The following is a 25,048-nucleotide window of genomic DNA, read 5'->3' as shown; positions in this document are numbered from 1 at the left end:
TAATTATCACGTATTTGAATTGTAGTCATTATTCTCCAGGTTTAATTGCCCAGGGAACTGAAAGGGACAGATTATCCTACTGGACGGTTGCTCAAGCATGTCTGCACAAAGGTGTGAATATGACCTGTTGCTTTGAATGGGACCTCCTCATTTCTGTACCAGATTTTAATTTAAAGAATAAACAAGAAAGCAGCTTGAATTTTGCAGCAGCCTTACTCCACTGAAGTAGCAGTCATAAAGCCCATTAGTGCTTTCGTTACCTTTTCAGCTTCTTATGAAAAGGACATTTTTCATAATGAAACAGCACAGTCATTTTTCAGTGCCTTTGTAACAGACAGTAATGCTATCTCCAATCACCTTGTAATCTCACTTGGTAGAGCCTACAACAGAGAACAGTTTATAAACAACAGAAGCAAACAGAGATAAGGCAGTATTTGCAGAGCTGTTCAGGATACCAAGAGCTGCCAGGCTTTTGAGAAAGTCTGAATTTATATCCGCTTGATATGTTTTAACTATATGACAGGACACAAACACAGCTACTGCCTTTTATAAAGCTAGCCTGCACAGTTTAAAATGTATGTACCATAACCGAGAGCCACCTAATGGACACTGCCTGCCATACCCGCCCCAAGTGTGCTCCTTCACAGAGCAGAATTGGGTCACTCCCTGCACCTGCAGAGCTGTCACGGCATTCGTGACTTGCAGAACTGTGACCTCAAAATCTCCTGAATTCCACGACTTTGGAAAATTGACTCACACAGACTAAGTGACAAAAGTATTCCAACAGTTTGCTGGCAAAAAGTTGATTTTCTTTCTAAACATGCACATTTTTATAGGCACAGTGTTAAGAGTCAAGAACAAAATAATCCTGTGCTTCCCAAGAGAGTAGGGAAAGCTATCAGAACTTTGCATATATTAATAGTTATCAGTACTCCAGTCAGAAAGGCCTGAACTCTGCCGGGATTCTAAACCTTTCCTGATCACACAGGAGGAAAGGTGGCCATGGGTGCCCAAGATTAACAGTGGTCAGAGGAAAATATCCGTTACTAGTCACAACAAATGGAAAAAAAAAAAAAGGAACCCATTATCATGGACATGCCTGAAGGTCTAAGAGACTATATTTATGGACTGAAGCATGAACAACTACTGCCTTCTAAAATAAACCAAGTAATTTTACATTTCACTCTTTGTGTAAGAATTAAACTGACTTTTGCAACTGCACGCTGAAATGCAGCATATAGCATTTCCCTGAATTCTTCTGTGAAGAACAAAATAGTGAATGTCAAAACAGAAAACAATTAAGATAAATTACCGCTGCCGCGCAGTTCTGCCCCGTTCCCTATACAGGTTCTCCCTCTGAGTCCTACTCAACTGATTCATTTCACTAACACAGCAGAGGTTAGTTTTCTGCTGACCAGCATGTTGAATTAGCATTACTTGCTCTCCAAACCACGCATTTCTCCTGCCTGCCTTGTCTCTCCAGGGCACAACTGCCCAGCTTTGACCCAGACCAGGAAATTTCTCCAGCTGAAGGACAACGTGCTGAAGGACAGACTGCTACATGAAGAATTCAAACACATGCCTGCCCTTTCAGTTTTCCCCAAAGAAGAGTTTTTCCTAGTAATCCACTCTTCCTGTGACACCCCCCCGCCACCATTCTGCTCCTTCCAAAACCACAGCACAATACAAACATGCAATGCCTTCACCAAAATCCTGAACTCAGTAACAAGAATGCCTGTTCTGTCCAAAACCATGACTCTAAACATATGCTAAATGTTTACAGGGAAAGCAAGACCATTCTGGTTTTTTTTATCCAGTGCCAAAGAAAGGCGTATGTTTTATAACCTCAGTAACTATGAGGTTGTCAGTAGGGTAGGATATACAACTGTTAGCCTCATTAATACGTTCAAGAACATGAAACAGCCTTGTAAGAACCATGAATCACTGGCCATCTGCTAAGGTACTGTCACTCGAGGTCACTCACCCTCCTACCCACTGAAAAGCTCACAACAAGGCTGACCTCTGAGATCAGTGCTCCCCCCATCTTCACAGCACACATGGCTGAAGGCACTCAGTGAACACTTGGCATGAAGCTGTGGGGAGACAACTCCAAACATCATCAGTGTAGCAAAATTTCACTAAATGCTAATACCAGGCAATTGCTTAAAATATTAATCTACTGCTTTCCTGCACCTGTTTTGTGATACAGTGTACTAAGAGAGTTAGGATACAGCTCCATGAATGCCAGCTCCTTTAACTTATTCATTAATCCAGTTTACAGCCACCACTTCTCACTGTTCCACACGGAACACTAGCAAAATAACATGCTGTAGCAATATTCATGACATAACACAGTTTTTGAATCTGAAGGCCTTTCCAAAGCACTCACTGAAGAAAATACAAGGAAGACAGAGATATTACGGAATATAAACACAAAATAAAAATTTAAGGAATACAGAAAAATCTTTTAGTTTCCTTTTTTTCCAGTTCTCCCATGAGGAGGTAGAAGCCATCTGCAGCAAACCGACAGATGAAATCCACTGCAAAGTTAAGTTTTTTGTCTTTCCAAAGTTCTTCATTGCTCTAGTATAATCATTGCATTTATTTAGGTTTACAACGACACAAACAGTTGCAGGTTGTACAGATTAACTGAATATCAACGCAATCCTTATTATAAACTATTTTTAACCACATCATTACCACAAAGAAACTCCCATAACTTATATTTGGCATTTACAAACTAGTGACAAACTTGATAGCTGTCATAATTTTAAACGTTTGTTTTTTTTTCTTTTTTAAAATTCCTCCCTGGCCTGATCAGACACAGCCATTCCCCATCTGAGGAGGTTATCTTCCCCACCGCTAATAACTCATATGAAAGACAAGGTCATCTTGGTTTTGCTATACTTTTTGTTTTTTAAATAGCTAATGGTGAACTGCATACCTCCTCAGTAAAAAATAAATCTGTTTCTCCTCCTTTGTCTGAGACTTGTTCCACAGAGGAAAGGGCTTGGAAAAAAAACGTTAAATGAACCTTTACCAGAAAGTGGGAAGTCACTTAGGAACAGGGTGATCACCACTGGGAACTACTTTTGACTTTGGGGAAAAAACAAAAATCTGAATGAAAGATTAATGGACTAGGACCTATTTCATGTTTATTTGGATTAAAATGCTACATAGATTTTTAACATTCCTAATCTCTCTCTTCTCAGTCTCTTTACAAGCTAGTGGCTGCTTGAAATACTCAGTGTGTTCAATCTTCTATTTCAAGTCCTGTCAGGAAAAGTGGAAAACCCATGCTTCCCACAAAGCTGGTTTTCCACAAAGCTGGTTTTCCAGTGATCCATAAACCATCACCAGCCTTACACTGGATCAAAAAAATCTTCACCAGATGGAAGAGTGTTGTGGCTTGTTGTCTTCTCTAAAGTCCCGTTATCTCTTCCATATCCTTCCTTCACACCTGTCTTCTCTGTTTTTGCTCGTACATTGTCTATGTTGTCCTGCCTGTATATTCATTACTCCTATATGAAGGGCACATGCATTTGAGATGAAGGTTCAGAGTGCAGAGTTCTCTGGATAACTGCTGTTGTCAGATCATATCTGACTAAAATGAATTATCTGTACCACCACACTCAGACTTTTCAGAAGTGCCCTACCCAAGAATAGAAGATTATGTAGTACTGGATTAGGCAATCCTTAATGACCTACACAAGAAGAAGCGTAAAAGCCAACCTCTGAAGCTCTTTACAGCTGAAATAATGCTTGTGATACTCCTTTCAAAATTCGAGCTTTAGAGCTTTTGTTGCTCAGTGTATTAGCAATCTTGAAATTAAACAATTACCCATCTCTAAAGCACATGCACAAATCTTTACATAATACATATTTAAGGCACTCTGTGTTCAAAAAATGCTGTGCTGGCAGGTTAGCATCACAGCTAATGGTGGGCTAGTGTGAGTTCAACAGATACTCTTTTTCTGAGGGGCAAACCTGATATAGAAGAGGTGCTCAAGGCTACAGAGTGAACCAGCAAAAGAAAGCTCCTTTTCCTGTCTCCTTCAGACCACAGTTCATTGCCCACGTGTGTCCCCAAGTCCTCTTGTGTTTGTAAGACTTCTTTGCCTTCAAAAGTCCTTGAACTTCTGAGCACTTTTTTCCTAGGTGTCCAAAGAGAAAACTTATTTCCAACACAGTCCAAACAATTACTCAGTGACCACTGATAAATCATAAATTGTTTCAGATACCGAGCAAAGGACACAATGCCTCAGTAAACACCCCTTCTTTTTAACATAAAGAAAAATTTCTTGGGCTGTCCAAAAGGAGATTTCAGTTTTAAATAAATTACTGATTCTTATTTCCATGCATTTTTAATTAAAAGCCAGATCCAGTTAACCAACCTCAGCCAAGCCACACTATTATGCATTTAAACTTACGCTTACCTGCTCAGTCTGATCTCAGCAATGACTTAAAAGCAATTTCACAGGTGCCTTAAAATGCACAGCCAAAAGTTAAATATAGACACATAAAATAATGAGATGCATATTTCTGCTGCAAAGTTACACTAAGCAAGCCAAACTCCTCCCTGAGTAGAAATCCCATCAATCACTGACTTTGAAAGGCGGTCTCCTGGCTTCTCTTTCTCTTTAAAACATACAGAAATCTGCTGAAATACACCTTTTTTTTTTCTCTCTTTTTAAAGCAGAGGGTTAAGTTGGTACTTAATTTTATACTATAGAATTTGGAGCAAAGCAAAGGGAGCTGTTAACTTGAAGTGATGTGACAGAGAAACAAGTTTGAGACGGCAGTATTACAGACAGATGGGGGGTAACCTGGCAGAAAACACTTTCCTTCTTCCCTACAATTTTCATTTGGTCAGAACAAGCAATAATCCATCCTTTGCTAAGGACAGATTTAAAATAAGATGTTGTGCCACTACTGAATTTGGCATGGGAACTCTTTCTACCCTTTAGGAATCATGGACACATTCCAGCAACTTTGAAATGGATTTTCCAGTGACTCTTTTAAAGTTATTCTGAAATTTAAAAATTGGTTCAGAAAAATAAAAAATGCAACATTACCTGTTTACCTATCAGAGAATTAACTGTGAGATTTTTGAGGAATATTCCAAGCATATTATGTATTACGCTTTCAGCAAAGTCAATGACAAATTTGCTTTACATCCTGAGGACTGACAGCTGCATTCAGTTATAACAACTCCTAAATGCCTGTGCTTAGATGTGTTTTGCACACTTGTGACATTGTTAGCATCTGAACCTTCACACTGATATTTGGGAAGCAACAGCATTCATCTCTCTTGCACCCTTCTTTATCAGGGAAGGTAACTTATCGCTGCTGATGCATCTCTATTGAGGCAGCTGTGGTCCCTCATCAACTGTCACTGTGTGGAACCAAGGCAGCAAAAGATGTCAAAGCACTTGACGCCAAGGCAAAGAAAGCACAGAAGGCCAGAACAAAACCTTTCACTCCAAAGTAAACCACAGGCTCCATCTCAAGGTGGTGACTCCTTAAAAACTGTACTTACCTCGAAATTATTGGGGGTAAAAAAAATACTTGGGTTTAAGACAGATTAAGCCCTACAATTCATGATGCTCCCTTAAAATGAAGTTCTCCAGCCTATTCTGCATTTTTAACCTCACCTTCCAGCATTGCTTTTCCTATAGGCATGCTAAAGAAAGCTTTCAGGAATACAATGTGTCTAGCACAGAAAAAAAAAAACGAAAACAAAATTCTGCATTTTTATGGCACAGTACTCCAAGTGCACAAGAATATCTTGCATTAAACAAGAAGGAGGAAGGGTGAGGAACCTTGGAAAAACAGCTTAGGATCATGCTAGATCCAAACCTTATTGACACCTTTTACCATTTCAAAGCCAGCTTCAGCACTGAGAATCAGATGATGTTTCAGATACTTCAAGTCTGCAGACAGGCAACACATAACTGCTTATTTATTTTGTAATTAGTTGGAGGTGCAACCATCTTCCCAAATAACACAGATCAATTTCTACCTACCCAGAAATTCTTCTGCCATTTTTAATCACATTTATTTATACTGCATACAGCATCATTTAGCATTGATGCATACTAGGAAAATCTGTTCAGCCATTCCTGAGCACCCTCCATAAAAGCAGCATGGAAGGGAAGAGGAAAACATGAAAACACTCTGAAGCTCTGTGTGCTGTAGATAGCAGATGGGTAATGCACCTTGGCACACCACATTTCATGAAAACTGCGGGAGAGTTGCAAGCCAAAATAGCTGTTGGGAGAAGAGGGTTAAAAAGTGTTCTGCCCTCAGCAAAAAAGGACAGACTCACCAACTTCACTGTGGAAAGATAATCAATAGAGATCTCTAGAAGGACAAAACATGATTAGTTAAGACATTAGGCAAGGACATAGCTCTACTTGAAGCAAGTTTTACAGAAAACTCATTCCTTTTACAGCTGAAAGTTAGTTTCGTCTGGGTATCTAATGAATCCGTTAAATGGTCTCATTAAGAATCAGCTTCTGTTAGTGCAGAACCCCTCAGAGCAGGGAATAGCGTTATTATCAATGGTAATTTGCTAAAATCAGCATGTAATTCATTATCCTCACCATCTCTTTCAACTTAGTGCTGGGCAATATAGTGTAACAACAAAAAGGAGAAAAAAGAGATTTTGTCCATGATGATGTACCTATGCTGCACAGGATGAGCATGTCCTGCAACCTAGCCAGCAGAACCAGTGTTGGTACTGCAGGCAGGCTGAACTATGTTCTGCAATAAGCACTAATCCCACCCAAGGCTTTGACTGGCTGTGTGGCAATGGGCTGCAGATTTCAACAGTGAATCCAATCACAAGGCATCTGTGTTATAATCAAGACAGGTTTTGCAGCACTGATCAAACGTGGAAGAGGCTGCTGAGGTTTATTCCACCCAAACAAGTTTTATACATCTTTTCATACCAAGAGAAGGGAGAACATAAAGAATAATTTTCTTTCCCTCATAATAGGGCATGCTGAAACTCGTCATAGACAAAGCACTTGGCTTTACACCTGGGTGGGGATGGATGCGACCACACACATTTTACCCCTCCTGCCCCATACTTTCAAAAAGAGAACATTTTAGGTGGTACCCTTCCAAAGAATTGAAGGGTATCCCCTACATACACAACTTAACTGCTACACTAGAAGAAAAAAAAAATCTATTTTGATGCAGTTGAAAAGGAACTGGAATATAATGGAAGGCTGTCTGATAACTTCTGTTCACAAGCCAAGCCCACTTGCCTCACTGCTCCCTACCACTTTGCACATTTACACTGACTGCTAGGAAGAGTCTGTTTTCCCTTGAGGAAACAAAAATTTTATTTTTTAAAAATCAACTACTTTCAAGTCCTTTTGCATCATGTCATTCCTGCAACACCTGCACCAGCTGTGCGGGACTACAATCAAACCCTAATTTTGTTCTATTTATATTTCTCATAATACTTACAGGGAATAGGAAAAAGATTTTGCTACAGTTGTTCCTGTATTTTAAGCATGGCCTGCAGAGATCAGTCATGTGAAGTTGATCTCTTACCACCTCATCCATCCCACTCTCCAGGCCTCCTCCACAATTGCTTTCCCAAGGGTAAAAAATTTGGGATGGTAGCAAGCAACACTCAGGTCACTTGCATAGTAAATTTCTAATCTAGATAACTTTCTGAAAGTCACTTGAGCTTTCTGGACTAAAGCATATTTTGCTAGTATGGAGAAATTAAGAAATGTCAAATTACATCAAAGATCTTTTGTGTTTGCCAGACTACTTCTGACTGACTTTCAGGGAGGTAAATTAAGAGACCAGAGTAACTTCATCCATGCACTGCCTGTGGAGAGTTCCCAGCCACAGAGGAGAATCCATTCCCACCATACTTTATGATGTCTCCTTTTCTTACAATGCCAGCGATAGACACTATTTTAGACAAACACCATAAACAAGGAATTTTCAAAATTTTATTTCACTATCCAAGTATACTTGTTTCAGAAAAATTTACACACACACTTTCACAATCCCAAAACCATCTGAATAGAAGAAGGTTGTAACAAAGTATGAATTACAGTAACACGGCTGAAGTGTCTTTCTGTATGAAAGCACAAACAGCTGCACACTTGCTCCAAAAACAAAATCACAGGCACGTCAGTGTCCAATTGTTCATATTTTCTGTAAGATCAAATCAAAAGTATCCTCTTCAACCAGCACAAGATTTTTAGCTGCCTCTATTACATCAAGATTGCATAAACATTCAGACTACCAGAAAATTTGTCACTTTGATTAATAAAGTGAATTATTGCAGACCTATCAGATGACCTATAGAGAACCTACCATTGCCCTTCCATGATAGTTTTATGTGCATCAAGCAAGCCACAAAATTAATGATCTTGAATATCAAAATAGTGTTCTTCAAGATGTTGAAGCTTTCATTTAAATCCTCACAGCCCCAAGACCCCTTTAGGATAAATTATTTTATACTAGCAGTGAAGGAGTTAAAAGATTTACAAAGTCAGTAAGAATTCATAACTTTCGCATTTTAATCATTCAGAGCCACTGTATTTGATTTACCCCACAATTTCCACAGAAAATGAAAAAGTTCTGAAGAATGAGTTATTCTCAACGTAAATCTCCAGCAAGCCTCTGTCAATCATGTTAGTTCTTTCCCCATAAGCTTTTCCTGCCTCCTGATTGAAACTATACAACCAGTTTAATTACTTCATTACTGAATGACTTTTTACCTTAAAAGGCTGTAAATATACAGAATGCTAAACTAATACACAGCGATTGTCCATGAAATAGATGAAACCATTATAAACATCATCACAGCTTGTGAAGATCAACTATATCCATACTTTTCAGTACCCTAACATATTTACAAAGTTAAAAAAATTAAAATCTGTAGAGGTCTGGAACGCCTCTACCAAAGTATATGTATGCACACACATAAGAGGGAAATAAACAATTCCATACTCAAATACAACATTTGCTTGCCACAAATTGTACATTCCTTCTGCCATATTAGAATAACAACTTGTGGGAAGCTACCATTCCAGAAATTATAGCTTAAAATGAAATTTCAGTGTTGGACATTTGTTGGGGAGACTAAGCCTTTTGATAGTTTTGCTGGCAAGTTTTATTTATTAATTTCCAGGGTGTTGAGCAGCTCTTTGTACCTTTGTTCAACACAGGGAAAGAACTGTTTAGTTTACAGCACAGTTTTATATGCAAATTATATTCAGTAGACTCTACTCATCATAAGTGTCAACAGGAAAAAAAGCATGACAAATGTAAGACTGTTGAGATTTTTCACCAACTTTGAAGGAACACTGAAATTACAAAGCACACCTAACTCACTGTAAAGCATTTTCTCTAAGCATGTGCTAAATCATGTATATTAAAGGATTTTTCTCCTAAATCTACTATGACACTTTATGGTCCATTTTCCATTTCTAAATATTTGTTGCAATTAAAAAAGTCCTGTCTTTTGCATACAAACTTACTGTTTATACAGTTACTTACTGTTTGCTTAGCTGTCCCAGAAGTGAAGCTTGTTTCTAATCTAATGAAAATGTTTCCACAGATTAAGTAGCACTGGAGAAAAAGCAAGCTTTCACCCCACACAAATCAAAATTCAGGAGGAAATTCAGAGTTCAAAATGAAGAGATATTTTACTGCCAATAGGGGAAAAAAAGTCTTAACAAATCAGCCAGCTGTTGCACTAACAACATCAAATAAAGAAATTGTGGAGCTTTATCAATAATGCATGGCTGCGCACAGACAATTTATAGCTGTTTTCCATCACTGGGTATTGTGTAGTACTAAATTAAGTCTACAAAATTCAAGGACAGTCCACCCACACAGCTACTGTAAGCCAGCCAGGCCACTTTGAATAAACATTTTAAAGGCATAAAGTGAGTTTTATTAGCATGCTGAGCCATAGTTCCTTGTGGACAAAGCAGCTCCTTTGAAAAAGTAAAAGTACATTTACCAGAAGGAGAGATGAGTTACTCTTTTGCCCTTACATGTAGAGAAATAGCAAAAATGGAAAAATATTATTATATACATGCAACAACTCAAACCCCTAAATTTATTAAGATTAAAACATGAAGGAAGAGAATTTATTTGCTATACTAGAAATTGATTGTCAGTCTCAGAAAATCCTGAGAGGTGCTGAACTGGTCTGGTTCTGCCAGCAAAAGACCTAAAACCAAAAGAGCTAAAAGGTGGATTTGACAGGTTTTGTTTACATTTAGGTAGGTCCAAAGATTAATAGACTTATATTTTTAAACTTTAAGCTTTCACAAGTCATAAATCAGAAAAGCACACATGAGGCTTTCATCTAAAGAGCTAGTTATTGTACTGAAATCACCTCAGCAACATTCATGGCACCAGTAAACAAGCGAAGGTTGGCGACCCTCCACAGGCCAAATTAACCAAGAGACAGTATGCCACAGGTGGTTTGCTTTCATTTAGCCCATCTCTTCCTACCACAGCAGTCCCAGCACTTGAATGCCTTAAACACAAGAAAGCATCAAGGAACTTGGAGCTCACGAGCTGGCCACCAGCAGCAAAAGGATGCAGATGCCAGGTCTGCATATCCAACAGTTTTATCCAGGCTCTGCTCTGGCAGTAGCCAAGGTGCCAGCTGGGTCCTCCACCTGGGCCCTCTCCAGCTTGGTTTCAGGTGTAACCAGCCACAACATGGATGGCAGCACCACCAGGAAGTGGGTTTGGGTCATGCTGCAGGCTGCTACTGCTTTTACAGTTTCTTTTACAGTCACACTGCCCAGCTTCCCTCTAAAAAATAGTATTGGCAAATGATGATGTTTGTGACAACCTTTTCATAACCAGACCATCACTCCAGGTGGGACACTCCAGGTCCCTCTGGTAACTGGCATGACAGGATGACGTCCCTGCCTAGAAAAACTACTTTTGTACCACGTGGGAAGGTGGAGAAAGTAGCACAGCATGGCTGGGCAGCTTGATGGCTTTGTGGCATACTTAAGCACAACCACATCTAAGAGAAGAAAGGATGCAAGAAATGGGACTTAAGCCACATCTGTTGTAAATTGATCAAGTGGAAATATCTGGCCAAATAAAAAAAAAAAGTGACTGCATTTATTGTGCAGGTGTGGAGAGAAAAAAACAACCCTGACCATTGGTACATGGATTTGCAGGCACCTTAATTTTCTAGATGCTACCATATAGCAAAGTTTAACTTCACTTACAATAGACATGCTTTCTTAAAAATCAGATCCCCCTTGGCAGGTGCAAATATCTATGGACCTTTGAAGCCAACCAATCAGGGTGTAAAACTGATTTATCTGCTCCAGTGAGCCCAGAAAATTCAGAAAGTGCAGAGACAGACTTGACTAAACCTTCTCACTACATGTGCCAGGGCAACCAAATCCTAGCCTTTGGTGAAGCTGCTTCACCTCTGTGAAAGCAGAATCTGTCTGCTCTGTCCTTACAGGCAGAAACTATCCCAGACAACACTGTACTGAGATCTAGTCATGTTTTTTATGAAATCTTTTAGATTTTTAAGATAAGCAAAAGTCCAAAAAAACTACACTTAGGGCTTAGCTAAGGAAATAAGCTGCTGGGTATTTGTATTTTAACCTACCAGAAGTGCAAAGTTTTCTTCAGAAGGTTGGTTGGATTTTTATTTTTTTTTTTCCATTTAGTACGTTAAGTGAAACCTTCGGCTAAATCAAGGCTACAGGACACAGCTTTGAGAAACCCCAGACAATCCCACTGAAGCAACCTTGGCTTTATAAAATGGAAATTAATTATAATAAGTCTGTTGCTTATCTCACATTGCCAAAGTCTGTGTTCCAATTAGAAGCACACTGTTTTAATGACTTGCACAGGGATCACATTTAGTGAAGTGCAGAGACACACAAAACACTCTCAGGCCCTCCCCATGGAGAGTACTGTTCCAGTGGGATGCTGGCTTCATAACTCACAGGCAATAAGCACTGAGGTGGTCACATTAGTATTTCAAAGTATCTCTACAAATGCAAAATGGAATGCTTTGAGCACAATGGAATGTTACTGGGTTGCATGTAATCATGGGCACAGATAATCTTCAAACATTATTTTACAATGAGAAATTGAGCTCACTTCTCCAAATACTTGCTAAATTAGTAGTGCTAGTGTATTGAGGTTTAATTTGTAGTACCTTCTACAGTGATGGCTATTGCCATTAATGCCTGTATTTTCCTCTCCTAACACCAAGTTACAGCCCAGTGCTACTCAAATGTAGAGAGTTTGCTATGCCACTCAGTGTAAGGCCATGCAAAGAAAATATGTATGTATATAGTTTGAGGGGGACTTAAATTTAGAGAATTTGAAAAGCCCATCTCTTCCTCCCACCCTCTCTGTACCCACAGCCTTATGATGAGAGCTGACACAGGAGCTACCTTGACTGTCCACTTCTTAGCAACTGTACATGGTGCTCCTGTGCTTTCTGAAGGGCTGTGCAGCAGCCAGCAATCATCACTACTTTGGTTCCTCAACAGCAGATACAAGTCCATTCAGGGTTTTCTGGCCTTTCTGCAATCACAATTTTCTTCTCTGTCTGCATGTGTTTCCTTACCACCTACCCTCCTCTCCTCCCACCCCTGTACTTGCATGGCCACCCATGCATGCCACCAGACATCCAGGCTGTGACTGCACTAGTTTACTGGCATCTGCTACAGTACACTGGGCAGCCAGGTCTAGGGAACTGCAGGGGCAACCTGAGAGTCCCTCTAAATATATCCACACTTCCTCTGCTTAGAAGCCCATGCTTGGCTGAGGGTTCACACTTCTACAGCCAGGACATGGCTGTGGCACACAGCCACAAACCTAGTTGCAGTGATAATGTTTCCTTATTTAGCCTTTTCTAAGCACTACTTTTTCCTGCCAGCTACAGCCCTACCTTGGCACCCAGAAGCATTCATGGCTGGTTTCCCCCAACTCCTGTACAAAGCACTTCTTTGCCACCAGAAAAAACAAAATTCACCTACAAATGCTCTTCCCAGTGAAAAGAAGGAGCTCTAGAAGAGCAAAAGCCCTGGTACAGCCAAGCAAATAACAGCATCCTGCAGAAAGGAACAGACAGAACTCTACAAGCAAGAGCCCAAGGGCTGATCTGAAACATGCTGGCATGAGGTCTGCACTGGAAGTGCAGGCAGGCTTCCCCGTCACCATGGCTTGCCACAGGTGCATTGCAGCACCCTCTGCTCCCTCTCTGAACTGAGTTTTGCGCAAGAGAACCAAATGGAGAAACACTGGAATTTGGATACATGCACGTACACACACGCACACACCCCACCTAAATCACAAGTTTGGAGAGTAACGAAGAAGGGCAGGAGAAGATCTGCTCTTCACACTTACTGCGTTTCACAGTTTGGGAAAAACAACTGGTGCCCCATCATCTTTGGATCACTAGATTCAGTAGAACTTTACCTGTCCCAACAGCTGTCAGCAATTCAAGGCCACACCTGTAAGCACAAAATTTACTCCACGCTCAAAAGCCAAACAAGCTGTCCCCCACTGCTTCATTTCACTGATTAAAGCAGCAAAAGCAGCACAAAACAAGAGTTAATCTGCAGTGAGCTATCCTAAATAGTCAGCATGGCCAAGAGACTAAATCTTTGCTCTTCAAGATATGAGTTCAGTTTTAGGTGTGTCATCTCTCATCCGAACCTGAAGAACATTGCAGCGTACATAAGGTGGGCAGTGACAGTCACCAAAAGTAAATAAAAACAGGAGGGCAGTTGCCACTTCAAACAACACCTGTCAAACCTGAGGGAATCCAGGAGTCAGTAGCAAAGAGAGCCTTTACACGGCGATTACTCATCTGGATTTCTTTTATTACAGATTTAATTCAGGCCCTCCCTTTGGTGTTGCTCTTAACCTGATTTGTATCTTTGCACAGCAACAGCTCACCCAGTCCTTGGTCACTGAAATGACTTGACAGCAAGAGAAGACCATGGTGTGCACTGGGCATTGAACTAACATACTCTCCATTGGTCTAGTTTGTGGCTGGTCTACCGTGCTGCTAAGAAAAAAACGCAGCAGCAGCACTACAGTGCAGTGAACTATGAATCCAAAAGATGGGTACAAAATATGGGTAATTAAAGACAGCAGTAACTCTAGCCAAAGAAGAACTGTCACTTTTCTAGCTACAGTTGCTTTTAGCTTCTTACCTGAATTTTTCTTGGGGTGAAGAATTTCTCAGCCTGACATCCCATAGGAACTGATGACTATATCTTTTTACTACTAGAACATTATTAATGCACAGATGAAGGACTAAGACATTCTAATGGAGAGGTATACAAGTACTTAAGAGTGTAGAATTAGTGGTTTAAGAAAAGAAACCAAGTTCTTTCTTCATTGCATCAATTTTTTACCTTACTGAAGTCAGTCAATTCACTCATAACTAACAAATACTGATAGCTGGTTCCAGTCTAAAACTTCATGTACATACGGTTTATTACAGAGTAAGAGGTGGGAATGAGATGTCTGTCCCCCTCCCTCTGCTCCTAACAAAATAAGTCACATCTTACCTTAAAACACTGTAACAGAAGTGCCAGTCCTCTGATATTTAAAAGGGCCTAAAGGAAAACTAGAAATAATGCAGAAGATTCAGCTAGTTCAATGCTTCAGCATTTGACAGTATATTCAGGAACCTGAAAGTCATCCTACAAGAAGAGAAATGAAAAGCACCAATTAGTCACTGTACACGTTGGGCAATCTATCACATGCTTAAAACATGATGCCTGGTAGAGCCACACTGCTAAACAATAGTGAAATTGCCAACAATTGCTAAGGCTAAATAATTTTTTGCTTCCAAGGTGAAACACACAAACAGTATTTTGGTTAGAGCACCCTGGAAAGAAAGCACGGATCTGGCAATAGCGCTAGGTCGCTCTGCACTGCCTTCCCAATTTAAATCCTCTTTGTTCAAACAACAGTCCGTGTGAATGAACAGAAACAAAGCTCCAGGCATGTCAGGATACACCAGCCATGCCAGTTACAAAACCAAAACAGTAAGTGTTTAAGGAACAGTAACCTGGTACTAATGTGAACTGGGAAATGCAGCAGAAGCCCATGTGAGCTAAGTAGTAACACTACATAAGCCAGAATGTTGGTGTACATGGAAGACACATGGAAGTACATTATAGACTGCAGTAAAAAGAGAGACATCCTCAGACTGCTTTGTCTCCTTTCCCTGAATAGGCTTTTTAAAAAATTCTCATCTTGAAAGGACTCATATATAGTCTCAACCCTTACTGAGTCAAGGCAGTGCAACTGGAGCTAAATTCATGCCTTCACCACTACGGCACATAAACCAGCTCTTTTCCTCCACAGCAATTCAGCAAAAAATGTTCTGTCACTACAGTTTAGACACTTGTTTTTCAGTTCGAACTCACCTGGCACGTTTAATCCCCCTAATGAGCAACTTCCCAAAACCAGAAACACACAGAGACACATCATTCCTCGCACCAAGGCATCCTGCCTCACAACCATTCACAGGCACGGTCCAAGTCAGCCACACCCTGACACTGGGCTGATACTGAACAGCTTGCACAACAATGTTGCTAGGACATTTGACAGCTATGGAGGGGGTGGGATGGCAGAACAATTTATCTGTACCTAGCATGGTTACTCAAGAGTGTTTTGAAGATTATTTTCAGGGAAAAAGACACTTCTTATGATCCAGGTTTTAAATAAGTACTTCCCTAAAGCTCTGGTATGAAAATACACAGCAGTCGTTCCAGTCTGTAAAACTACAGAGGTGTGGATTTAATGGAGTACAAGGGAAGCATACCAGGTAAGAGTTAAAAGAGTTTTTATTAAAAATTAATTAACAAACACTGAAAGCATGTCACACACCAATGTCTCTTCATATATATATATATATATATATCTATCTATATATATATATATATCTCCATCCTAATATCCTATATTCTGATCCTACACTGTTTACAAATCCTCAAAGCAGCCTCTTAAGGGTTAATTGCCTTCATGAACTAAAATAACAAGAAGCGTTTTAAGGGAAACTACCATGGTCTGTCTGTGGTAGAAGGGGAGGTAGGATTAGGTGGAAAACCTTACACTCTGGAAAGATAAACCATCAATGTAACATCTGTTACAACACCAGAAATCCAAAGCCCCAAGTGCAGGTGAGCTTTAAAATAGTATTCAGTGCTCTCAAGTTACACAAAGGAAATGGGAGTCCACTTCTTGCCCTATCTAATGTATTTACTTACATTTTCAGCTATTCATGTAAAATATGAGCTTGTTTACACTGCATGTTAGCTATTTATGATACCCTAAAAATGTTTTTCTTACATTTCAATGGAGCGCATTCCAAGATGATTACAAGTATTTCCATTTACATAATATTAAAAACTGCAATGAATTAGGAAACTTGAGATGGCAGAAGACAAATTGTATCCTTGGAGCTATATATTCACAGATAATAGGAAGTACCACAATAATTTTATTTCTGTATAACCTCCTGCTCTATATTTCTGTATAAAGAGTTACAGCAGTTTCCTGTAAAAATTCTGAATATTTCAAGACTTCAGCCTTTATCTTCAAGTTGTTCAGCTGATAGTTACAAATCATGGACCACTGCTCAAGAACACAAAAAACCCGACTTTCAAACTCCTATCATACACAGCATGTAGTGCCCCTATGACATGGTGTCAAGATCGTTCAGGTATTTCTCATGGGTTAATTTTGCTTCAATAGATTTCTGCTTTGCACCTTGTCCCAAAGCTAGCATAAACTCTGTACCAGGCACTCTATGTAATTCAGCTGAATCAAGTGTTTATACCCACACCTGGTCCATATCAGTTTGAAAGCACAGTAACTGTGCAACAGTAAAGGCCAGGACTAGGACATGGCTTCAAGATGAGCTAGGGATAACTTTGTGCGAGGTACTCCTCTTTCTCAAAGAGGACTGAACAAAAATCAGAAATCCTTCACGAGCTAAGATTTAACACATACCTTACCATTTTCACATCAGATGGAAAGAATGCTTCAGCTTTTCTTTTACCCCCCCCCCCAAAAAAAAATAAAAATCACACCATACATTCATACACAATCACCTGACTCCTACACATCCAAGCCCAATCAAAACAAAACAGTATGCTGCACACCCATTTTTTCCCTTAAGGGGAGAACAAACCACACCTAACAGGCATTAAGAAAAACACCAAACGTTAAAAAATATTATGATATAATGGGGATCACAAATATATATATATATATATAAAAGAATAACATAAGCAAAATGTTAATCTGTATGAAATAGATTTGTGTATCTCATATCAAAAAAATTATTGTTCTTCTGCCATTTGCCAGGCAAGTTAATCTAAATTAATTCCCAGGCAGAAAACTGACTCAGTGGTTAGCACAAAGTGCTAACTAAGCAGCAAAGAAAAGCAAAAATTAAAACAAACATAGTAAAACAGTTAAGCAGAAATATTAGCTATACAAAGGGAGCACATTTGCTGATAAAGTTGACATTTTTACAGGAAGCTTTAACCTTAATATTTTACATTTAAACAAAGCTTGCAATGCAACAGGTATTTCTTAAACTACCAAAGATAAGGTTTCATCTATTTTTTGTGGAAAGTCTAAGCACTTCACAGCATACTCTAGCTTGGCAAGTTCTCCACATGTGGGTAACATACGTATTCCATCTTTTCCCCTTTCCTTCCCATTTTAATTTCCTCCAACACGCTCCTCCAACACGCTCCTCCAACACGCTCCTCCAACACGCTCCTCCAACACGCTCCTCCAACACGCTCCTCCAACATCCTCCAACACGCTCACCTCCCTCCAGCAGACAGCAGCCAGTTTCACTTATTTACAGAAGAATTTATGCCAGTCTGAAAAAACACCAGCCCCCTCATCTGCAAGGACATGCCTGGATAACTTACTGAGATACACCTCAGATGTTGCACCAAACACTTGAAAGTCAGTTAAAGATGCACTGCATAGCACCAGAAGGGTATTTACATTCTTGTTGGGAAGGACACATTATTTTAAATTAAATTTGAAGGTAACATTTCCAGTGGTAAAGATACTATTTCATAGTGTCATTCTAAATTTTTTGACAGAAAGCCTTTTAAGCAGTTAAAAGCAATATTCAATCTTGGTACACCTCACTAGCATAAGACACCGTAATTGCTGAAGGAAATAACTAAGTCTATGTCTGCATGGCAGAAAGCACCATGCTAATTAACCCTGCAGAGATACTAATTAATCTGGGCAGGGTGCCACAGTAACATGACTACTCTGCTGCTTCAGGGATCTCCCCATGCCAACCCATCATGACATTTGGTCATCTCCACCCCCACCCCCTGCAAGCCATCCCTTTCACATGAAAGAAGTCTTACACCAAAGATGAGCCCCCCCATGGAAGGATGCTTCCTCCCAGCAGCTGTCATACGGATCTTTTTTATTTAGGCCTGTGACCTACAGCAGACAATACTGAGATGTACATTGCACTAATACTTAATGAACAGTAAAAATCAACTGGTATTACTGAGGATCCTAGGCTGCTAGGAGGAGGAACGTGAGAGGGTGTATCCTTGGGCCCAGCAGAGAAGGTCCAGGACTGCACCCCAGAGAAGCTATGTGTAATGATAATGGTGATTGTCTGCCAATCACCTGCAGCAATTCAACCCACAACATTTTAATTTTTCAGCTGGTCTCAAAACAGATCAAATAGACTGTAGTGTTAGTGTAAATGTTCATGAATTAGTAGCAGATCAATGGTGTGGTTGTTAGCACATTCAAAAAAGTTAAATTTTGCCAAAGCAACTTTAATTTCACACTTCTGGTGATAAAACAAATCTTGGGCTAAAGCCAGAACACACTTATCTGCTGTACCTCATGCCACATCTTGGTACAGAGACCAGCTCTTCACATACTGCAAATGGACTTTGAGCTTCTTGTGACTTGTTGAAACACATGCCATAAAGAATAGTGTACTCAGCAGTAGCTAGACATGCCTGTCCCAGTAGTAACTGATTTTTGAGCTGTCAAAAAGTAGGAGGGAAGGAAAACATCTGACATACAATACAACCTGCAGCAGAACATAGTCTCATAACCTGTCCAACAACACAGGACGGAAAGATACAGAAGGGTCATTCACTGTGGCACAGACAAGCCAAAGCCAGGGAAAAGTGTTTTACTGCCAAGTACAACAGGCAGTCTCAAGAGTATGAACACCCCTGTGCAGACCCCTCTTCTGCCTCCCCACCAATCCACATCTAAAAATGAGGCATTTCCAAGACAGTCCTGTTCATATCTCTCAAGAAATGCAGACATTATGCAAAGCACAGCTCTATGAATTTATGTATGAGTTACTTTAGTGAGGGGGCTCACATTGCTGGTAAATGGGATACACCAGCTCAGCTAGAACCTGGCAGGTAAGGCTTACTTCTCACATTTCAGTCCTTTTGCACAGGCAGAGGTCACAGCGTGAGAAAGGGTGGCTTCACCTTGGTCCAGGGCTTGCACTACGGCCATCAGAAACCAGTAACTGGTTTCAACAAGTAGGCTGTTTCTTGTGACAAAAGCACAGGAACAATTCAGTCTAGTATAAGGTGTGCTGCACTGAGACAGGGAGAAACCACATCGAACAAGCAGCAGCAAAACCCTCCTTGAGCCTTTCATGCTCTCATGAGATTGGACAAGTACTCAAATAAGTCTGTCTGGTCCAGCACTGATGAATGCAAATCCTACACCACTGTAAAAATCATTATCATTAATTTAAGAGAAACTAAATTTCATTTGATAAGTAGGTGTTAAAGTAGCAGTTCTCACACTTAGACCCAAAGTAGGACAGCTCATGAAAAATGAAAAGGTGTCATAAAAGACTCATTTGCTACCTGATCGATTTCAAAAACAGTAAGACTTTTTCACAGGCATCTGATGCACACGTTAAATTTGAGACAGACTAATAAAAGGCTGTCTCCTTTAATTTAAATTTTTTTTTTTTTTTTTTACTCAAAGGCTGAGTGTGAATTGTACACAGTAAAAGTGACGATCTAGGTAAACATTTCAGTCTCCAACCAACACACACTGTCAACATTGTGACAAAACAGTAAAATCCAGCAAATTGTGGAGATGTGCTGAACCTTAACACCTTTAGCTGTCAAATCGGGTGAAACTGACTCACCACTCGCTGTACCCTCAGAGGCTAGATACTTGTCCCACTTGCTCTGCCAGTACCTTCCCTATACAAACTATGGAGTTCACCACTGACTTTGTGAATGGAGATCTTTGCTTGGCAGGACAAACAGTACCATGACACAAGCACCACTGCCAGGGAGATTTTCACCCAGCAGACAGCAATCTGAGCTTTAACCAGAAGTGGGCAAACTTCTGACAACAAACTGGACAAATATCCACTCTTAACAACTGAGGCTGCTATCACTGATAAGATTCACTGACAGTGTTAAAGCTCATCCAGTGCTTTCTTTCATCCCATCTGCATGCAAATCACTGCTTATGGACAGCTTCATCCATACATAGGACTCATGCCCAGAGAGTAAGAGGAAGTAGTCATTAGCACACCCAAGTTTTGTTTGTGGGGATTTTTTTCCCTTCTTTTTCACATGTCCCCTTCTGCAGGCAGATCTCATTCTTTGTTCTGTCCACAAAACTAAGTTACCAAAACTCAGCCTAGATTTAGTAACAATGTACTTCCTAGGGCTCTAAAGCAGATTGGGTTTTACAAAGCCAGTTTAGTTGAGATTTCAAGGTTAGCCAAGAACAGAAGGAGAAGGAGAAGGGGGTATCACTGCTGAAACACTGGTTTGAAGTGAGCTAAAAGTGGTTCAGGAAAGAAGGAAAACTAGAAGATTCAAAGCTACAGATCATCTTCATTTAACTTTTCACAATACACCAGTTATATCCTGAACTCCACCCTTTATCAAGTTATATCTTTTGCTTGTTCACATTACCGTATCATGAAACACCTCTGACAAGAAACAACACACCTGATCAATCCGTGCTTGCTTCCTTAAGAAGAGCAGAGATTAGGAGAGGGCATGAAAGTCGTTCTTTTGTCTTGCAAAGTGGAGAATGAAACTGAAAAGGACCATAAAATACTGTCTTGCTTGCCTAGTTCACAGGTCAGATAGCCTCTCACCTGCCTGTAGGACACAGGCACAGGGACACAGGCTGCTCCTGATGACACCCACCCGCTTACTCCTCTGGTCCTATCTAAGCTGGGCAAGCAGAGGAAGGGCAGGAAAGGGACCCGACAGCTTTTAAAAGGCAGAAGACACTTCAATAAGTAATCTTAACCTTCAAAATTAAGTTAAAGATACAGAGCAGATTGCCATTATCTCCAGAAACAGCAGCTCAGAAACACTAATAACCTTGGTGGACCTCAGAAATTCTTAATTGCTAGATTTCAAGTGACAAAAGCAGAACTCCATAAAAATTCTGTTTCTTCATGCTACTTCCCCATCCTCATGGAAAATGAAAACATTGCCTAGCTGTCAAGCACCACTGTATACTTTAATGGGTGTAACACAACTATAGCTAACAACAATGAAATAGGCAATTGATGTGCTCTAGAATCACGCCAAGAACCTGCATTTTAGGAAATCCATATCCCTCACCTATCCATCTCTGTGTCTAGCCCTGGAGGCTGAAGCTCCCCTTACAGGGGGACAGGCCACTTTCCAATACTTCCAGTTGGCAGAAAAAAAAGACAACAGGGCTCATGTCCTCCTCTGGCACCAAGACAAACCTTGGACCAGGTCATGTGGCTTTGTAGCTTGGGCTTTCCATATGCATAGTACATAGCTGCCTTTGGGATTTTCAGATCTTACCACCATCTCCCTAGTGATATTCCAGAGTTTATATTCCTAAGGGATGGGATTTTTGGAAGAGCTATTGGTAAACCAGCCTCCAAAATCCAGCACTGTTTGGGAATGACACTCAACACCCACCGCACACTCCTATAATAGCTCTGAGAAATTTCTGGTACTGAACCAAGACAAGAATAAACTTCTGTCATAAAAGCAATGAATTGATGAACCCCAAGCTGCACAGTGCTATTGTGTGGTACGGTCCTTGCTACAGCAGGCTATAAGGAGAGCGATCCTCGAATGTGTGAACATAATCACATATTGCTGAGGGCCACTGTCATGGCAATGCTGTTTCCCTTGTGCAAAAGGAAAAAAAAAAAAAAGAAATAACAGTTGTCTCATCAGACGTTCTGAATAAATAATTTGAACAGTAAAAGTTAAAAATAAAGTAATTCTGAATTTACCTTCTGTGAAGCAAACTGATCCAGACTAACTACTGTATGTTCTAACACCTTCAAGAGCACCATTTAAGACATGGCAATTTATTTTGGACAAGGGGTGGTAGACAAAACCGAAAATTTCCAGGGATTCAGTGGCCAGGAAAATTAAGCAAACAAGCATGTGGCCTCCAATGGAAAGGCCAGATCATTCTTCAGAGTCCCACCACTAGCTCTTAAGAGAAAAAGCTTTCCCCAATTTAATTTCAAGCCCTGTCACTCTTAAGAGAGTCTGTCCCTCAGAAACAAAGCAGAAAAGCAGTTGGTCCTAGCATAAGCAAGAAAGACTAGCAATGAGAGGACAAGCACAAGACATGTGATGCTGGTCAGGATGTTCTTGTGTTAGAATGGTTATAATGGCTAGCATATTCAGCAATGGCACAGATTAGAAACCGCAAAAGAAAGCACACAGAAATGGCAATATTCTTGTCCCTTCTGCCAAAAAATAAGCAGGGAGACTACTACAATAGTAGTACACACTCTCTCATACAGAAAATAGATATATATACACTGAACACAATTTTCAGGCTCCGTCTCACAGATATTAATGTTGTAATCTAACAACCTAATCTCTCAAACTAGACATGGGGAAAACACAAAAGTGAACGGTGTTATTTCAGGCATATGTTTCCCTTGAACAACCAAAAGAATAATACAAAAATTTCAAAAATCCCCTCTACACACAAAGTCCATAAAACATGAAGGTCATACAGCAAAGTAACCCCAGCCAATTCTGCCTGAAAAGTTGCAGGCTCTCCTTCACAAGTGCAGCCAGCAGAAGGCGGGGAGGGAGAGGACAGAGTGGAAAAGCAGGTGAAAAAGCCAGCACAAGCTTTGCAACACTGCTTGATCGTGTCAGTGTGAAGGCTCAGCCTGCTTGAAAGATCACCAACTTAACTGTCATCCTGCCATAGCTTCTGCCTAGCAGACTTTGATTTGTGCGGGACTATCCCGAGTTGTTGCAGCATTTTGCAAACAGTTTGTCCACCAGAAAGAGATACCGACAGAGGTAGTTCTCACACACACACACGCACGCACACGCACACACACGCACGCACACGCACACACACGCACACACACGCACACACACGCACACACACGCACACACACGCACACACAGAGGCATGCACACTTTCTAATACTTCCCCAACATTAAGTACTGCCATTCAAAAACAAATCACCACTTCAAGCCAAGTACTCTCCCATATAGTCAGATTTTAAACAGTCCATTAGATTGTAACACTGAAACCTACTCAGTGACACAAATCAGATCAAATTTCACTATTTCATGAAAAAGTGAAAAAAAAAACCAAAAAAAAAAAAACCAAAAAACCAGACTAAACTTACAGGGCTGTTAGTCCACCGCTTCTCTCTAGCACACCATACATCACTGAACTGTAGTGCCTGAAACGGTAACTTGACCTCTCTGGGAAGGTGGGCGGTATTATACAAGCTGAAACATTAGAAACATGCATAATTACGCTGGGTATTTGCCACACATTCTTTCATCCGTGAACCAATACGAATGGAAAAGTTACACTCACACTCCAGGCTTAGATTATGTCCAAACCAACAATTAGGAAGATATTTCATGTGGGCCTGAGAGAACTAAATTTTCACAGCAGGAGAAATTTTTGAATTTAAGCTGTGAATGTGTTACAAAGGTGAAATGACAGTGCTGCCAGCTCAAAGCCAAGACAACAGTGGGCTACACCAGGGATTTGCAGCCTTCTTCCCCATCACTGAGTTCACAGTGTAAATTTGATCTACTCCAACCCCATGTACCCATTCATGCAGCACTTCTAGGGATGCCTGCCAGAGCACCCGACACATTCCATCATTAATCATTTGCCCATTTCTGCACTGTGATGCCTCTCTTGCACACCTGTGAGGTGCCTGCCTGCTCCTCAGCACAACCACACACTTCTGTCAGACCACAGGCCTTTTTAGCAGAAGCAGTCCATCCATAGGGCTGGCTGGGATGAAAACAGCACTGGAATAACAAAAGGGGCAGGTGAACAAAGAGAAAAGACCATGCTTGCTCCTAGCTGCACAGACAACCATGGCTCACATCATGGTTGCTCATGGTTATGACAATATCCCCTTCACAGCAAGCATACAGAGTGCCCTTTGTATGTAACCTTCTATTCCCTTCAAGCAAAGCAGCATTCCCCATTTTGAGTTTTGGGTAGCAGAACCAGAAGACAATGAAATACTGCAAGCCAATATTCACAGCCACAGCTTAAAGTAGATGACATTTTCAGAACTTTTAAGTCTAGAAGACAACACAAAATGCAATTTTTTCTTAACAGAGAGAAAATGCAGTTCCCAAAGATAGAACTGTGCACACTTACCTAACTACAGTCCTCTCCTGTTATATCAAGCTCTCCTATTCCTCAAACTCAGAACATAGCCACACTCCTAACCAAATGAGATGCAGCAACATCTACGATTGCTGTGATGCCAGCTGCCCCTCAACTTATTTTGATACTATCATCCACATGTTGCTGTTGTGGGCAAGTAACTTGCCTATCCCCTTTCCATACTTAGAGTATTCTTGATTCAGCCATTTAATTTTTGCTGCTTGCCACAGAGAGATGTGGCATACATGGTATTTATTTCGGCTAACTCCCTACGCGCTAGGGGCAACACATGCATCTGGAACTCTGTTCCAGAAGAGACACATGAATA

At 40.5% G+C, this 25,048-nt stretch overlaps 1 long non-coding RNA gene across 1 annotated transcript in view; it reads right to left on the bottom strand.

Annotated features, from left to right (window-relative positions):
- The window catches only part of LOC113490392, a 48,361-nt gene extending 24,593 nt beyond the window's left edge, over window positions 1–23,768 (bottom strand). The window contains exons 1-2 of the long non-coding RNA XR_003400222.1: window positions 23,705–23,768; window positions 14,574–14,708 (exon numbers count right to left, since the gene is read on the bottom strand). This is a non-coding gene — a long non-coding RNA (uncharacterized LOC113490392). The remainder of the gene's footprint in view (window positions 1–14,573; window positions 14,709–23,704) is intronic.
- Between the last annotated feature and the right edge of the window lie 1,280 nt (window positions 23,769–25,048).

Source organism: Athene cunicularia, assembly GCF_003259725.1.
Source record: "Athene cunicularia isolate RWA chromosome Z unlocalized genomic scaffold, athCun1 chrZ_part4, whole genome shotgun sequence".
In the NCBI taxonomy this organism is placed as follows: Eukaryota; Metazoa; Chordata; class Aves; order Strigiformes; family Strigidae; genus Athene; species Athene cunicularia.
Note: the sequence above shows the minus strand (reverse complement) of the source record. Positions and strands in the feature narration are given on the sequence as shown.